We start from the raw sequence: 17,268 nt of genomic DNA, 5'->3' as shown, positions 1-17,268 counted from the left end.
AGTTATATGATTAGCTGTGACAGATATGCTCTTATTTTAGTCAGTTTATTAATCCACATACTACTAAACAGCGTTTCTTGCCTCTGATATACATAATTAAAATGATTGTGTATAGGTCTTAGTCAGCTATGCTCATGTGGAACCATCTGTTTTTAAATAAAAACTAAAAACAAATAAACATTAAACCAACCCAAAAAAGGAAAGAAAAGCTGACAGGAAGTCTGGTTTGTCAAAACGTTATGCTGCTTCCTCATTGATCATTTGAGAGAATCATGACTTGTGGTGTAGTCTTGTTTGCGCTACTTTTGTTCTACATAATAGAAGTACAAGGTAAGAACTTGTTCTTTTTTCACAGCTACTGTGTTGTTATTTTTAAAGAACTTTACACAATACAAATCAAATAACAAAAATGCTGTTTTCAGTAATGCCTTTATTTTAGTCATGATGCTAATAAAATTCAAAATGATACAGTAAATTTAGTTTCTACTGAGATGTTGATTTAGTAGTGTGAATATCTGCTCACATTTGTTGTTGGGGCATGGGGGGAACAATAACATATCAATACTGCCTTACTAGGATAATCTACTCAATATTATCAACATTGCTTTGAAATAATACAGTCGTTCAAATGTAGTATGTACTTAAAATATGACGTAGAAACACAAATGAATCATAACTCTGTACACTAGATACTGGAAATACTACAAATATAAACTTTATGAAAAAATGAAAAATAAAATAATCTTTTCTGTTTCATATCAGTATCTGTATGTCTGGCTGTATGTTGTGCATATTATATGTATATTATATTTGTCTCTGTGTCAAATGAATTTCTGCTGCTGCACAGCAAAAACCCAACGAGTTGGAAAAATTTTTTTTTCTTCTGCACATTTCGGTATTTCCTTTGCCCTGTTTGAAAAAATATTCAGAATTGTTACACATTTGAGTGGAACCAGCTGTACGTTTGCTGGCATGACTGTCAGAAGATGTTCTTTTAATTTTTATAGCACCAATTCATAACCAGTCAGACAGGCACAGTATAAATTTCTTCATTAACAAACAGCAGACTCATGAGCTGACGCTAAAAATTTTTTGGTCCTCTTCTACACTTTGCACAGGTCAGCCTGTAAGGTTTATTTGGTGGCTTAGTTTGTAATAATGCTGCTCCCCTCGTAACAAATCTTGAGCTCGACCAGAGTCTCAGTGCCCAGCAGTTTGTATGAGAAGGGTTTACTTCTCTATTAAAAACATAACGATTCTATCTTGATCTGAATTACCTCACTGAGAGAGACAGAGAGAGCGCTTTCTCTTCCGTATCTTTATCGGGTCTGCTGGAGTTTTATTCAGTAATTTTTGCTGCTAATGCCAGAATGCTGGTTATTACTGACGTGTACAGGCTGGATTTTATTTCTCCTTAAATTATGGCTCAAAGTTAGTATCACCCTGTGACTTTAGCATCACAGTAATTTACCTCACTGTCTCAATCTTCTCTTGATTTATCTCTTATCTCAGCTAATCTGAGGCAAAAATGCATTTATGAGGATACAAACTGTATTATACTGAGCCTTAAACACACTTTGATCAGTTAATAAATATCTTAATCTTATTTTAGAAATCTTACATCAATCTTGTTAATGCAAGACAACAACTTGACAACAAGCAGCTTTTATTACAGCAGCATTAATTTAACATATTGTTTTTTAAATTTTTATATCATTTAGCACGTTATGGAAGGAATTTGAATATGGAGTTACAGTTAATGTTTGAATAATCTGTGCTACTTTGCGCCACCGTCCAATCATTTGTTTTCATGAATGCTCAGCTGGTCTGACATTATCAATTATGGGACTGCATTTTCTCCTCTTATTTAATAAAGTATGATCACAGTGCATCCTTTGCTAAAGTAATAAATTAATAAAGGAAGCACTGAAGCTTCTTTTCCTTTGGAACTGAACAGAGCAAACAATTCTTAATATGTCCACCACAGAGATACTCAGATAGGTCACTTGAGTCATTTAGGGACCTTCTTAAGCAAAATGGACTATTTGAAATGACCCAAGAAGTTTCTTATTTTAGCAATATTGCATAGATGAAATAAGGCAGTCCTACGTTTTTTTTTTTAATGAGTGCAATACTGGGTTACTGGAGACCACAGTAACCCCATTCATATAGGGCTAGGGATATGATCTGCTTTCACCGATTAACAATAAATGGGTATCATCTTCATAACAATAAAAATAAATCCAGTGTTTCATATATAAAATAAATATGAACCCAGTGCAGTAGGTATTCTATTGCTATATTTTGATATCTGTAGTACAGGTCTCTAGACTAACTTTTTGCCACAGTTGCACTGGTGCACCTAACTTTTTCTCTTAGGTGCGCCAGCACAGAAGTTAGGTGCACCCAAATTATTCAACTACATCTCTTAACACCGCAGTTTTACATGTTCACTTTAAAACAAAATTGCTGTCTATATAGACAATATTGATTTGTGAATGATTAACTAACAATCTTGTCAACACAAAGTTCTTTATTTGGAGCACAGTTCTACAGGACAGATAAGTTACCGTATTTTTCGGACCACAAGGCGCACTGGATTATAAGACGCATTAAGCGAAACAAAACTTTACTCAACTCATTCTTCTTGCTTCCTCCACTTCCGTACCATTGATTCATTAATGTTGAATTCTCTCACAGCTCTTCTATTCCCATGTTCTACTGCGTGACTGATAGAGTTTGAAATCCGCTTCGTAAGCATGTCTCTTAACAGCTGCCATTTTGGGGTCCTTATGAACATAGAATACGGTAATATTATGTGGAAGCACGGCTCCGAGAGGCTCCTGACTGCGGTAGCCATGTTGCTCCGACAATCCGTCAAGCGGTGCGGCTTCGCAGCTTACCAAAGTCGTACTAAAACATTTTGACAGATTATTGAGCATCGTGTACCATATAAAATCACTTTGTGATCAGTAAGCACAACCAGAACTGATACATAAGGCGTCCTTTTGAGAAAATTTAATGATTTCAAGTGCGCCTTATTGTCAAAAAATACGGTACTAAAAAACTCTTGTGCTTTAAGTGCTTCATTGAGCTGAAATTTAAACTTAAATCTCAAGATATATAAAATAAAAAGAAAGTCAGAATTAAAAATGCTTCAAAGCCTTCGAACTGAACATCTTATCATGGGTCATGGGCATCTGAGAAGTTCCGCCCTTGGCTCTCTATGATTAATTTAGGCCACGATATGGGCATGATGTGTGTCTGTTGTTGACCACACAGAGACTTTCCGAGTTGAGGAGATGCACTGGTGCGACCTAGGATTTTTTTGGTAGAACATTGGCACATTGGTGGAATGTGCAGCTGTTGTTGCGTGCTTTTGGATTGTTGTGGCAATTGCCTACGTCATTTCCTCTTTCTGCGCATCTGTGCAGAGACACGTGTGACACACAAATTGATCGAACAGTGCAGCACGGATTCGGTGCTGCGACGCTTCAGCGGCTCATTCAGCTAATCTAAGCAGCACCTTCATAATTGGTTTAGGCCACGAAATGGTCAAGTTGTCTGCTGTTGGCCAAACAGAGACTTTGAGAGTTGCAGAGACTTTTTCTTTTTAAACTGGAATGGCTGGTCGCACCAGTGTGACCTATGAGTTTGTTTTTATTCGCACCATTGAGAATTTAGGTCCCATTTGCGACAAAATTGGTTGCACTCTAGAGCCCTGCTCTGGTAAGATGTTGGGATCGGCCGTATCACATGCTGCAGTGAGGTCTAACAGGACAAGCACAGAGGCCAAAGAATCATTCATTAGTGCCATTTTGTGTTATAATGAATCTCTGCAAATGCTCACATAGCTCTTTTACAACAACTTGTTATTTATGTATTTTCTTAAAGGAAGATGACACTTATCCATAAGTAGCCAAGGCTTTGAGAATGGGACTTTTATGAGTTTATTTGCAGCCATCTTAAACGCCTGTGATAAATAAAAAATAGAATATAATCAATTTATCATATCCCCCCCAAAAAAACACAACAACAACAACAGAGCAAAACAAAAAAAACCCAAACTAAAGCAATAATTAATGGCAAGACTTATGTGAACAGGTCCAACAAACAGCAATTACTGAGGTTATAGCTGAGGGAGATCAATGAGAGAGAAGCAGTCTAGAAATATATCCGAAGTTAATAAATATGGGAAGGCTGTGATTAATTATTTTTTATAATAAGTAGCACAAGGCTTAACAGAGCTCTCAGTCTTTGCCAGCAAGGTACAGTGTTGAAAAGAAATGTGTGACTATTTCTTATTTTTCCACCTGAATATTAATGATTACTTTATTATTTTTTTCAGACAACAGTCTTCCACATTGCTGGAAAGCCACTTCCTTTTTAGGTTATTCCTTCTAAATTGTATGAAGGAGAATCCTTGATGCAGTTCCCTCTAAGCTGCGCGCGTGCACAATTGCGCACTGCTGGCACGGTCTCTGCGCACAGAAAATCTGCGTTGCGCACGAAAAAAAAAACTAACCTGAATTGAAATTAAAATTAAAACTTTAACGATTCAGTTTTGCAGTGTTAGTCATTAAGTGACTGGCTGCTCCTGTATGGGATTAGAGCGATGCCACCTTTCCCATAGTCCAGCCAATGATACGATTCACATTCGTATATACGCAGCTAATCAACGTGGTTAACAGTAGTGATGTGCGATACCACTGATTTCCTTTCCGATCCAATACCAAGTAATATTCAGGGTGGTATTGACGATACTGATCCGATACCGATACTTTGTACAAAAACTTATTTTATTTATTGTATCTCAAATTATAGTCAAAGGAGCTTGCAAAGAAAAGCGGCTGGACTTCTTTAAGTTACTTGAAGACGTTTCACCTCTCATCCGAGAAGCTTCTTCAGTAGCTTCTCGGATTGAGAGGACAGATGGTTTGAAAGAGGAGTGAAAGAAGCCATCTATGTCCACTGTGAGCGACCATCTTTGAACAGGCGGTGGTTTACGACACCAACTCTCTGCCATCTATAATCCAGTTTTGAGATCCCTTCCCAGACGCCTTAACGCCCACTCACATCCTGGGCCATCTGACCTTAGGAATTTGCATGATAAGGTGGGGCCAGGTTTCACAATGAACACACCCGAAACTCTGGCTGATTGGGACCCACACCCAGTTTCACACCTTGGCTCAGGCGATTAGAGGATCATCAGGGGGTCCGTTTGTCCCTCTGTGGGGGGTTACTCCCACTAGGTTTATATCTGGGACTCTCCACCATTTGACCTTAGAACTGAAGAAGCTTCTCGGATGAGAGGTGAAACGTCTTCAAGTAACTTAAAGAAGTCCAGACGCTTTTCTTTGCAAGCTCCTTTGACTACGATGACCTGGATGACTGAGAACCTTCACAGACATCTCAAGTGTCATAATGATTACAGGACATCAGATTACTTGTTCTTATCACTTAACAATGCAGAGTTCATCACATAGAAATAAAAAAAAAAAACTGAAGTTGTGCCCTATTTGAACACCTTGCCTGCCTGCAGCACTAAAGGATTCAGTGAGAGACGTCTGTCTCGCCCTAGCAGCGCCTGTCCCTCTCCTCCTCTTCAGTTCGCCTCAACATACGCTCCTCATATTCTGTGATATGATTTACTCTGAGGTGTTTGACAAGGTTAGTGATGTTGCCACAACCATACATGCCAACCCTCCCGATTTTTCCAGGAGAATCCCGAATTTCAGCGCCCCTCCCAAAAATCTCCCGGAGCCACCATTCTCCCGAATTTCTCCCGATTTTCCACCAGGACAACAAAATTGAAAAACCATATTGCAGAATTCATAGCGCGGCCCAGCCAATTCCAGTTTCCAACAATGACGGCAGCTACTTAGTTTTAATATTACTCTTAGTTCTCTTTCTTGGTCGCAAAAAAACCTTTAACATATTTTCAGGTGAGAATGTAGCTGTGTAAACTTCAAATATCTGAGCCGACCGACACATCGTCTTCAAACCCCCGCGGTCTTTCGCTACTCGGGTTAAACATGATGTATAAGTCACTTTGATAACTTAAAAATGTTATTGTTTGGCTTTTTCAGTGTTTTATTTGTTCGTGGGTAGATCGGTTTGGCTGAGATTAAAGTGATTAGATTAAATTAAATTAAATTTTATTAATCCATCGGGTGGGTTCCTCCGGGGTTTTCACACAGCTGAATAAACGTCAAACAGAAAACTGATTAAACAGACGGTCGAGAGTTTAAGTCAGCGCCCGGTTATATTTTAGACAGCAAGGAGCAACAGCCCTTTTGAATATCTCCCTAATTCTGAGGTCTCAAGGTTGGCATGTATGGCCACAACACCTCACTTTTTTGCCACATGAGACAACCATGTCTCAGCTGTTTGTGGAGGTAAAATACGTCCACACATGACTCCAATTATGCTCAGCCATTGTTGTGAGTGCACGCCAGTGGCAGCGTATTTCGCACACATAAGTATGAAAGGCGGAAGAGGAAGTAGTTCCTTTGAATGTAGACAATCCGAATGATGTAGTTTCTTTCCACTGTGTTCCTGTTAATGATAAACTACACATTTACCCTAAAGTACTAAAATATCGATATTTTAATGTGAGAATCGATTCTAGAACATAAATGATTGGTATCGGAGGAATCGATATTTCAGGATCGATCCGCACATCACTAGTTAACAGGCTATGACAGCGTCCTCATGTGCCGACACCGGAGTTTTAGCTAGCAAAGCGGCGTGGCTGATGTGGAGTGAAGCCACGTTAATGACAACATGTACAACCATTGGAGATGTGGTTGTACATGTTGTGGACTTTATACCAGTTTTTAAAGGGCACGTAAAACCAGAGTTATGATAAAAATATATGTAATGTTTGGTTTTCTTCCTGAATACTATCGTTGCTTATATTTACTGCGGGAAGAAACGGCAAAAACGGCGTTTTATAAGGAAAACGCTCGAAAGCGCTCTCGCTGTGAGAAAAGCCAAGACCAAAAAAACCCCCACGCTTTCCTATTGGTCGGAAAATGTACCATGTCAACCAATCAAAACATGATATGGCAACAGTTGTTTAGGAAAGGGGGGGGGGGGGGGGGTAGTTTTAGGAGTGTTTTGAGATGTGAGAGATTTGCGACGTTTAGCGCAAATCTTGTGTAGTTAGTGTGTAGTGTAGTCAATAGTTTTGTTGTGTGTGTCAGAACAATGAGGCGACTGCTGAATGTTACAGGTGTTACAGGAGTGATACATCTCCTGTTGTCAGGCCTGCAGGTATCAGGCTATTGTTCTCCTTTATCTCATAGTGGACAGAAATTATTTTTTGGAGTGGCGCAAATAATTTTTGTGGCATCAAATTTGATGCAGAACAGCTGATTGTTCTGTAAATAGTTTGAAATGTTTATTAAAAAAAACAAAACACCTTGGCTGCATTTTTAGGTAAACAGCTGCAAAAAACTTTGTTGTTTGCATAACTCAGTAACTTTTTTGAAGGAGTAACTATGTAATTAATTTTCCAACATTGGTCATTATTTACTGTATTTTGCAGACAGAGAGTTACAGGACTCTCCCAGACCACAGACTCATACTCATAATACTAGTCAGAGCTTTATAAAAAAAATAATAAAATAGGAAGTTGTGTTTTCAAAATTGGACTGTAAGTTATTTTTACTTCCAATAGTGTTAACATACTACACAAGATTTTTTTTTAAAATTTTCATTGTAAATGGGCTAAAGCAGTTAATTAAAAGAAGTAATTAGAAGAAGTTTGTGTGTTCGCTCAGACACATGAAAAATTAGAGGGAACATTGGTCAAGAATTTACTCCAGTGTCCTGTTATATTTTAGATAGCAAGGAGCAGACGGTCGAGTTTAATAAACTCCACCGACACAGCGGTGACGCAAATCTGAAGGCTAGACCGTCCAATCTCACAGCCGTTTACTTCCGGCCTGACCTTCTGAGGACCCGACCCACGTAGACCGCGAAGGCCGGGTCCTCAGGAGGATGCAGCCCATGAATTTGGACTTATCCTTATCCCAGAATGCGGCCAAAACATTTGCGAGATCTCGCAAAACTTTATTTTTTTTCTCCCATGTCCCTTTCAGGGCTCCGTATTTGGTTGATGTATAAACTAGAGTGAAATTCTGTTTTCAGATGTGTTTGAGGATTTTGGCAGTTACTAAGACTTGATTATTAAAATCATTCACCACCATGAACTTTGACCAAATATTCACTAACTAATACATAACAGTTTTCCTCTTTGGTGTATCTGAAATCATTTTGAATAATTTTTATTTATGAATTTTGAGGGTACTTTGTTTTCTGGTTCATATTCTGTGGCCTGTGAGAACACAGTGTCTGTAGGGATGGGGTCTTGGTGGGCATTTAATGAGGACGTAAGCAGCTGAGAGATATGTAAGACTGCCTCTCTACTTCCTGGTCTCAACCCTGCATAGATATGTTTCATGTGGTTTGATATATTCATTCATATCTCTAGCTATTAAAGGTGCACCACCACCATGGGATGTAACCTGTAACTCCAAACAACCAGGTTTATCTGCCGTGTGAAGCCCACACCATTTTCTGGAGATCGTAGACAGCAAGCAGTTAGATGTGACTAAACAATAATAAAAACAATCAAACAAATAAATAATAAAAAGCTGCATTTGATTTAGGGGCATTGCTGTTGTATTCTCACTATTTCGATGTTCTGTCAGGGTACTGCCAGGGTAATACTCTTCTGGTTTTTAAAGCGTGATCTATGTTTGAGCCTTGTATAACGTTTGCGATATTGTTTCTTGGTCCTTCTGTTCACTAGCTTTGATTTGAGTCCTTGGTCCCTTGTTAGACGATATTAATTCCCTTCTGTCTTCAGTATGTCCCAGTCTTCCTTTCTGGAACAAACTTCTTTTCATGCTTTGGCTTCTGTCTGTGTCAAGTTCAGGTTTCCAGGTCAGTGTTAGTCATTTCCTTATTTACTTTGGTGACCACTTGTCTCATGTCTTCTGTTCTTCTTCCGGTGTCTAATTATTTGTTTCAGTTGTCTTCCCACCTGTTGTGTTTTCCCTTGTTATGTATCGTCTCTGTCTCCTTTTGTCCTTTGTTGTGTCCTTCCTTGCAGTCTGTTCTCCATGAAGACTCATAGATTTACCCAAAAGTTTAATTCTGTTCATCTGGATATAAAGGTTTTAGTAAGAGAAGCATTTTGTCACTCATCCAAGTGACTTCTTCAGTCTTGGATCAGTGATGAAATGTTTTTCCCAGTAATTTGGGTCTGACTCTGCCTGCCACACAGTCAACACTGACATGTTTTTTGTTTTCTGGACAGGAGAATGAAATACTATTCCACATTCATTTTTTGTGATCTTAAGTTGACATAACCTGTTATCATTATATTAAATTTTACAATATATAGCTTCATGCACACAATTCTGACATTAGTGTTGTTATTACTGTTGTTAAAGTCTTAATTAAAATTTTAATTGTTTTCTTTTAGGTCTCCAACATGTGTTTGTGCTGCATGGAAAGGACTTACACTTGGATACAGAGAAACCTGTTACACTTGACAAAAAGACTAATTTTCTCTGGAGATTTAATTCCAATAACAATATAGCTAAACATGATTTTAATAATGATCCAGTCGTGTTTGACAATTATGAAGGAAGGGCTGAGTTGTTTGGACAAAATTACTCTTTGCTAGTGAAGAATGTAAAACACAATGACAGTGGAGATTATACTGCAGTAACAACCAGCGGAAAAGAGCAAAAGGTAGCTGAATATAAGGTCATAGTTCAAGGTAGGTTTCTCTTTTCATTGTTTTGAAATGTTCACACATCATAGGCCTGTTTTTAATACTTTCACACCCGTTGTTCCCCAGATCCAGTTACTCCTGCTGACCTGACAGTGGAGTCTGTGTCCAAGAGCTCAGACTCATGTAACCTGACTGTGACCTGCAGCACAGTGGACTTTAACATCAGCAGTAGTTTTAGATGTGATGGTAAAAACTGCTCTCATGCAGAAGAAAAGGATTTGAAGGCCACAAAATTTTTTTCCTCTCTAATTGTTTACCTGCAGCAAGACACCATTTTCTGTAATCACAGCAACCAAGTGAGCTGGAATGAGACTAAGAAGGTGCTCAAATCTTACTGTGAAACAGAGACAGGTGAGAATGATGGTCATAATGAATGAAAAACTAAAATAACCACATTCTAAAGACCTTGCTGTGTGATGTTTGCATGTTCTCCCCATGTCGAACTACTTCTCCAAAAACATGTAGTTCGACATGGGGTTAACTCAGCTGATGATTGAATGTAGGTGTGATCTAAACACCGACTGAATGGTTGTCAAAAAAATCTGTATTGCCTTCTTTAATAACTTGTTTAAGCAAACTGCCACATCCAGGGATGTGAAATGTAATATTGTAGTGATCAGTAAAAGATTTACTGCTATAATACTTTTTTCTTCTTCTTTGCAAATAAATCCCAGTACTTAACCAAAATTTCTGTGATATAATTAATTTCATTACAGCTCCCAGTGGAGCCACCATAATTGCAGCTTCGACTTCTGTTGTCTTCTTGATTCTCTTCATTACCCTTTGTGTCATAATGAAATGTAAGTTCCAATGTTTTTTTGTTTTTTTTTAGTGTAATATGTAGGTAATATTAGGTAATATGTAAAGTACACAAAAATTATATTTTGCATTTAAGCACACAGTTTATACAAATACACATTTCTCATATGATTAGGTAATGGCAGGAGCCCAGATGAAGATATACTTTAGTACAGCAGTAAAGATCTATTTTGTGTATGTTCTGTGTGAGTGTGTTTGTAACTGTGTTGATTCACTGTGGAATGGGAGATTTAAGCTGTAAATAAAAAATGAATAACAATATTAAATAAAAATAAATAACAACAAAGCCATTAAAATTATAAAACAAAGACGGGGAAGTGTTCAGAAGGAAATTCTTGAATTAATTTTGTCCCTAGCTGTACCAGTGTACATGTTAAAGTATAGACTTGGAAAACATTGGAACAGTAAACATTGTTTTGTTAGCTTTAGGAGGTCGTGTAATGATGGTTACAACAATTCAAAGGCAACCTTGATGTCCACCACCCATTAAAGACAATTGAAATTTGCATTATCTATGTAAAGATGCAATTTGTCTATAAATATATCATAAATATACCTCAAACTACTCAAATATTATAAAAGATGATAAATGTCAGTGTTAAATTGATATGTAGTGTATATTCTGTGACTATGTGGGGGTACAGTTTTGTCATTACAATAGTACGGCTGCTGTTCTTGTGTGTGTGTGTGTGTGTGTGTGTGTGTGTGTGTGTGTGTGTGTGTGTGTGTGTGTGTGTGTGTGTGTGTGTGTGTGTGTGTGTGACTATGACAGGTTCCTTTTCCATGTTTTTTCACACTTAATGAAAGCTATAAAAATATCAAATTAACTTTGACTGCAAAGAGGGATGAGTTTATTTTTCTCTCTCACTTTTTTTTTAAAGCAGACTGATCTGTTTACAGTCTACTGACAGAACAGGGTTTTTATCAAAAAATTCTGTTTAACTAGCATGCGTTAAGATAGAAAATCGGGAATAAATATTATTGTATTAGTCCAATATATCACTTCTGTTTGGCTACAGTGAGATCATTTTTTATGTACTAAAGAAATCACCTAGTAGAAGATGTAAATGTAACACTTTAATAAGGAAATAAAATTTATCCTGCAAGAACTTAAATTTCAAGCAAGTCAATCTATATTTTCTATGACTGACTTACAGGTAAAAGTAAAGGAGGGAACCAGGAAAATACTATATATGCGGTTCCTGAGGTAAGCGGAAACTTTTTTGGAAAAACAAACCAAAAAGAAAAAGCAGAAGAAGAACCTCTCCCACTTTGCTAGTCAAACTGTAGGAACAAATGGTTTAATTGTGAGTAATTAAATTATTGAAAACAGATTTGTTTCTGTACAAAATCCTTTAAATTTTTAACTGGACTAAATTCTGCAACTACACATGAGCAAAACTGTTTCACAAACTACTTTCTAAAATCAACACCATCTCCTTTCTACACCAACTGTTCCATCTAGTTTGTTGATGCAGATCCAACCTTATGCTTGTTCTTGTCACATTTAGACATCACCGTTTGTGATATTTTCTTGCATTCAGACTTCCTGGCTTATTATTGTATAACACATGTAAGATAAAGTAATCATGACTATGACATTTTCCTAACAGAGCACTTTTGATTTATTTCCAGGACATCATTCCAGGCCAGACTCAAAATCAGACTCCTGCAGGAGATGAATCATGTAATTCTCCAACATCTACTTATGCTTTGGTGGAGTTTCACACTGGACAAAAATCCACTAAGACTGAAAACATCCCTCAGCCAGAGACAGTGTATGCTCAGGTTGACAGAGCTGCAAAGCCCAATTCTACAGTCCAACAACAAACACCCAGAGCTGAAGAAAACCAATAACTGTATTTATAATGATCAACAGAGGTCACTGATGTACCATGTGTGCAAAATGTGGATGTTCATGTTACTCTGACCAAGACAGAAACATGTTAATCAGAAAGCATATGGATCTGTTCACTCACATGTAGCTCACTTTACACACGAGAGGCTGGTTGCTGAATGATATTGTGGTCTAACTTAAAGATAGCTCAATTTTTATCTTAATTTGAATTAACAGAGCTAGTTAACCCAATTTTTATTCTTTCAAAGTCTTATTTTTGAGAAAATGAAATACACAGAGTTTACAGACATACCAACAAAGTGGGTAGACTCAGCTGAGAACCAATGAGTGTATGTGCCTGCAGAATATTGTGAAATATCTGCAATATTTAGTTTGTAATGTTATTACATTAATAACATTACATTACACGTGTATATGTTTCTTTTTATCATATATAATGGTTGTTGCATCAGTAAATGTGTCCGCACAAGCATTTCACTGCATCTTGTATGATTGTGCATGTGACAAATAAAGGTTGTTTGTTTGTTGTTGGTTTTGTTTTTGTTTAATTGTACTCTAACTGCTTTGGATTTGTGTATAATAAAACCAGTGCAGTGCTCTTTAACTTTAAAAATATTCTACAGTCTTGAAAATGTGAAACTATTTATAGCCAGGTAAAAATGGCAGAAGTCTCAAAGAGGAGGAGAATACATGAACTAACACAGTACATGTAAGTCTTAAATGAGATGCCAATCTATTTGAATGCATTTAAACCATTTATAGGCAGATTAGTTAACATCCCCTTTATCACACTGTGCAACACAGCTAATCATACAGATAAATAGACTTTGGTATTAAATTACCAATGGCCATTTTTTCAAACTTCACAAATGTCACGTGGTTGTAAAAAACAGTAGCCATAAGTGTATAGTCTGTATGGGCTTGTGTACAGTTGTGGCAGCGACGGAGAAAACAAAAGCAATTTTTTCTGTATTTTTTTGTTTGTCTAGTCAGACTGACTGCAGTAATGATGTGTTTTCTTTGTAGCAGTTGAAACAATAAAGAGATGAACACCAAGTCAGTTTGACAGACCTTCACATATGTACATGGATTCCTATTACATGCAATAAGGAAGAACATCAAGACGCTTTTAACTACAGTATATAGTGTCTGTCCCCTTTGTCCATACACATTGGCACCTGTATGATAACCCATATCTTCTAAAGGTCACTGATCACATGCTTCCCACTTACGATTGGATGCCTGTAAATGCACCTGAAAGCATATGTCACATGAACCACATGAAACCAGATGCATGTAACACTAATTATAAGTGCATAGGTGTGTGTGTGTATACACTTCTCAATTTCATTTGTTTTTTCACAGATGTCAGAGAAGCCTTTGTATTCTTTTTGATCAGCAGTGGTTTTCTCCTTGAACTCTCCCATGGATGCTATTTATTCCACAGTCTCTTTGTTTTGTCAAATCATGAACTCTGACCTTCACTGAGACAGGTGAAGCTTGGAGTTCTTTGATGCTGTTCTGGGTTCTTTTGTGACATTACTCTTGGTGCGCTCTTGGAGTAATGTTGGCTGGCTGGTCATTCTTGGGAAACTTCAGCTTTTCTCCATGTGTGTATAATGGCTCTCACTGTGGTTCACCTAATCCCAAAGTATTAAAAAATGTTTGTAACCCTTTACAAAATAATAGATGCAAGTGACTTTGTTTCTCAGGTGTGGTTTTTTTGGGGTTTTTTAGATCGTGGCATGGTTTGTTGCCTTTTGAGATCTTAGCCTGCTTCAGTTTGGCAGACAGGTTCTCTTTAAGTGAATCACCAGTTCTGCCATTAATCAGGCCTGAGTGTGTTTAGTGACACTGAATTTAGTTTTCCAAAAACTGATTAGCATCACTTGGCTACTACTTAACCTCTTAATTCTTAGGCAATAAGAGTGTACTTTTTCACATTGCTATATACTAGATATTTTGAGCATTGTCCTGATGTAAGTGAATTCATCATTTACAATTTACACCCTGGTAACATCCATGTGACATGACTTTAGATGAAGTATCATAGTTGTGGGTCTGGTAACACAGTGTTTATGTGTTTTTGAGTTTGGTTAATATTCTTTGATTTAGTGTCATTCGTGATTTTACTTCTCTTAATTGTTTTGTGCTTATGTTATAGTTTTTAGTTTTTAGGTTTCTGTCCCTGTGTTTCACATTTCTTGTGTTTCCGTGTTCCATGTTCCCTCTCTGTCTTTCCAGATCAGTCAATCCCCCATGTTTGTCTCTCTCCCTGTTCTCAGTGTTAAGCTTGTGTGTCTGCGTCCACATCTCATTATTTGTCGTGCTTCCTGTTTTATTTTGATAGTCCTTGTCCTGTGTTCACTGTATTTAGTTTTGCCTCCCCTTTGTCTTGTTATGTCACATTTATCCCACCTGTTCCCCATTCTCTCGTTTTCCTGTCTGTGTATTAAGTCTTCAGTTTTCTCCGGTTTGTTGTCACGTTCTCTGCGTTAGCTCTTGTCATGTCCTCCAAGTTCAAGATCCTTAGTTTCTCTCAGTTTCCCTTACCTTAAGAATGGTTTCTTTATAGCATCTTTTCTACTGAGACCACTTACATTTACAGATGTGGACAAAATTGTTGGTACCCTTCAGTCAATGAAAAAAAAAAAAACTCATAATGGTCACAGAAATGACTTTAATCTCACAAAAGTAATAATAAATAAAAATTCTATAAATGTTAACCGATGAAAGTCAGACATTCAACCATGCTTCAAAAGAATTATTTAAAAAAATAAATGCATGGAAAAGGGCTGGACAAAAATGATGGTACCCATAACTCAATATTTTGTTGCACAACCTTTTGAGGCAATCAGTGAAATCAAATGATTCCTGTAACTGTCAACGAGACTTCTGCACCTCTCAGCAGGTATTTTGGCCCACTCCTCATGACCAAACGGCTCCAATTGTTTCCGGTTTGAAGGGCGCCTCTTAGCCATTCTTGGGTGTTTCTGTGTGTTTTGGGTCATTGTCCTGTTGCAAGACCCATGACTGTGACAGAGACCAAGCTTTCTGACACTGGCCAGCACATTTCTCTCTAGAATCCCTTGATAGTCTTGAGATTTCCTTGTACCCTGCACATATTCAATACACTGTGTGCCAGATGCAGCAAAGCAGCCACAGAACATAATAGAGCCTCCTCCATGTTTCACAGTAGGGACAGTTTTCTTTTCTAGATATGCTTCATTTTTCTGTCTGTGAACCTAGAGCTGATGTACCTTGGCAAAAAGTTAAATTTTCACCACATCTGTCCACAGGACATTATCTCAGCATCCAGAAGCTTTGTGGCTTGTCAACATGTAGTTTGGCATATTCTCTGGGAAATTTGGGTTGGGTGTCAGGCGCCACCTCTCTGGGGACATCTCAGGCCCTCCAAGGTTTGGAGGCCTATCTCCCCCTACCACCACTTCCCCTGCCAGTGGCGGACCCCCTCAGACATCGGTGCGTTGGTGGTTCTTTGTGTCCGGGGATGGGCGTCCAGGTACACACCGGCTCACTCCTTGGCGGCCGCTTATCGGGGCCTGGAGCCTGGGGCTCGCTCGGGCCACTTCGGAGGTAGGGTGCCCCCGGCCTCTCGGCCTGGGGCTCGGTCACTCAGGCGCAGCTGGCTGCCGGCGGAGCTCACGGGCGTGTCACTGCAACTCCCCCTGGCTTCTGCTCCGCGGCTGCTGAGTGAGCCCTCATCTGGGACTCTCCTCAGCTCTTTCCGGGACAGTGGCGCAGCTGCCCCTCTGTTGGTCTTCCTTGGTCTCTTGTGTTCTGGGGGCCTCTGGATGTCTGGAGTTTTGATCTCCTCCACACCTGCTTCACGCCCTGGAGGACGGGGCTGTGGCCCCCCCACACCCTCTAGCAGATTATTACATGAAGGAACCTTTTAAAAAAACAAAAAACAAGCGCGTCCATGCTCACAGGTGTACACACGGGTGATCACACCCACAAACTACACCCTTTTTGGCTCCTACCTCAAAGCACACTGTGTTCTGTTGATCTTATGTGCTGCACAATAATGTTTAACATTTAGTATTTACTGTCATATTCCCATATATCATTGTGATGCTGTTTATTCTATTACTCTTGTTCTCTTCTGCTTGCTTTCTTTTTTCTTTCTCAGCAGGTGATCCAGGTGATTGATATATGCATTTTTTTTCTCTGCCCGTTCTGTTGGTTTTTGTCTTTTGCCCTTTTCCCCCGTCCCTCTTCTCAGCTGTTTCTCTTTCCCTCTTTCTTTCTCCCCTTCTTTCCCCCAGTCAAGTCTGTCCCGTATTCAGTAAGTGAAAATAAAATAAACAATAAAAGGTGAATCAAATGGACCATTACGGCAAGGCTGGGATGGTCAGTTTGGTAAAGTAAATCCGTTGGGCATCTTTCTTTGCCTTTAGACAACAATTCTGATGGCAAAAGAGCCAAACGGGACAGGCCAAAAAAAAAAAAAAAAAAAAAAAAAAAAAAAGAAGTGGGGGGGCTGATTGACATCCGTGAAGGTGTCATGGTCTGGTTGGGCACCTGCAGGTCTCAAACAGCGGCTCCTCCTCCTTTAGGCAGAGTCCGGTTGCCCCTCCCTGGCTGACCACCTGTGAGCAATCGTGCCAGCGGTATATCAGACCTGCGCTCTCAACCACTCATCGCCTGAGTATCTGCTATTCCCATCGATAGCACCCGGAGTGGAGATCTTGTTCCCCTCGCTCCCGTCCTCCTGGACCTGGGCCGCCAGCTGCTTACACAACGTGGCCTGCCG

The 17,268-nt window shown here is 38.8% G+C and overlaps 1 pseudogene across 1 annotated transcript; it reads left to right on the top strand.

The window, feature by feature from the left end:
• The first annotated feature begins 272 nt into the window (after positions 1-272).
• On the top strand, positions 273-13,429 carry LOC146647702 (uncharacterized; annotated as a pseudogene). Its single transcript, XR_014908604.1, has 6 exons — positions 273-330; positions 9,500-9,799; positions 9,881-10,165; positions 10,531-10,614; positions 11,791-11,840; positions 12,269-13,429. The product of XR_014908604.1 is annotated as an uncharacterized LOC146647702 (transcript).
• Positions 13,430-17,268: the final 3,839 nt, after the last annotated feature.

Source organism: Rhamphochromis longiceps, linkage group LG18 (assembly GCF_057381845.1).
Source record: "Rhamphochromis longiceps isolate RC_006_pf linkage group LG18, R_longiceps_female_GT1.1, whole genome shotgun sequence".
In the NCBI taxonomy this organism is placed as follows: Eukaryota; Metazoa; Chordata; class Actinopteri; order Cichliformes; family Cichlidae; genus Rhamphochromis; species Rhamphochromis longiceps.
Note: the sequence above shows the minus strand (reverse complement) of the source record. Positions and strands in the feature narration are given on the sequence as shown.